Below are 1,594 nucleotides of genomic sequence, written 5' to 3'. Positions count from 1 at the left end.
AACTCACACAAGTCCCAACCCTAGGGTAAAGGAGCCAAGATGCTATGATCCTTGAGGCAAATGCAATGAGCAATGATACGATGCCATGAGGGATCTTAGGGTCACAATTAGGGTCTTACAATACCACACACAAAAAGAATATGCAAAGTGGTGGACCTAATCTCATCCATACTCATGTTGATTTTGAGATCAACTAGCCTTAGGATATAGAGATATCATAGGCCTATGACATGAATGAAATAAGAATGGGAATGAGATGAAGAGGGAGGGGGAATGGAATCAACACAAATTGGTCAAAGGAGGACTTTTACCAAATTAAGATCATTCATAATTTTGGGAGATGAAATGTACATTTCATCAATCCCCTAAATCCAATGATCTTAATCTAACAAAGTCAATTAACCTTGACTAAGACCCAACAACACAAGTCAAACTCAACAAGTCAATTAAAAATGGCTCAACACAATTTATTTGACAATTAATCAATTAAAAACAATTAAAATATGCCTTAAATTAAATTATGATTGGTCAATTTCCTAAAACCTCATCAAAACACCAAAGGAATGACAATGAGATTTATCATAGGTCAAACAAGATCAAAGGACCTTGGAGAAAAAATTCCATCATTTTTGGAAACTTAAAACTATTTTTAAACAATTAAAAATATACACAAAATCAATTAAATCATGAAAAATATCAATAATGATCCAAAAAATAATTTTAATTCTGAAAATGAAAGAGGATTTTATTTAAATTTTTTTTGTGAAACTCTCATATTTTTTGGATCAATATTAAAATTAATATGAATTAATGAAAATAACACAATTAAAATTAAATTCAAATAATCAGAAAAAATGTGAACCACTTGATCTCCCTCATTAATTGAGGTGGCAGATCAAGTGGACACAAACGCACGTTCCATGATGGAGTTGAGTCAGCGCGCCACATAAGTGGTAATCAAAACCAACGCTCGTGATTAAAAAAATTTGAATAGATCATGTGGCTCTGGACCTTGCCAACTCACTACCGGAGCAAACTTCTGGTCACCTTCTCAGGCGAGCCTCGCCGGACTAGTCCAATCATAACCATCACTAAAATAAAAAAGAAGGACATGATTTTGCAATAAAAATGGCACTGAGCATGAATCTGACCTCAATTTATCCTAACTCCAAGTATATTGAGAGATACATGGAGTTGAAATCTGAGGCGTATGATCTGAGTTGCTTCGATTTGACCTTAAAACAACTCAATCTTCCTGCCTATATTGTTAGGACTTCAGACAACCAAGGAACCAAGAGAATTATGGAGAATTGAGTGAGAATCGAAGAGATGAAAAATCCTGGAAAATACCTTCAATGCAATTCAAAATTCGATTGCTCTTGCTTGATCTCACTCAGGAAGCTTGCAGAAGTAGACTAGGATCAACCAAAGGATTTGGATCCCTGGATTTTGAATCTCAACACAGTGAGATTCAAACTCAATTTTCAAAGAAAATTCTCAGGATTATCCTCTCAAATGGAAGGGTTTGGGATCTTGGAGCAAAGCTGGCGCGAAGGGATCCTCAATTCTGAATCACATGTTATTTGTACCTTCA

The sequence above is a fragment of the Lathyrus oleraceus genome, chromosome 5, assembly GCF_024323335.1.
Source record: "Lathyrus oleraceus cultivar Zhongwan6 chromosome 5, CAAS_Psat_ZW6_1.0, whole genome shotgun sequence".
In the NCBI taxonomy this organism is placed as follows: Eukaryota; Viridiplantae; Streptophyta; class Magnoliopsida; order Fabales; family Fabaceae; genus Lathyrus; species Lathyrus oleraceus.
This window is presented reverse-complemented; position numbering follows the sequence as displayed.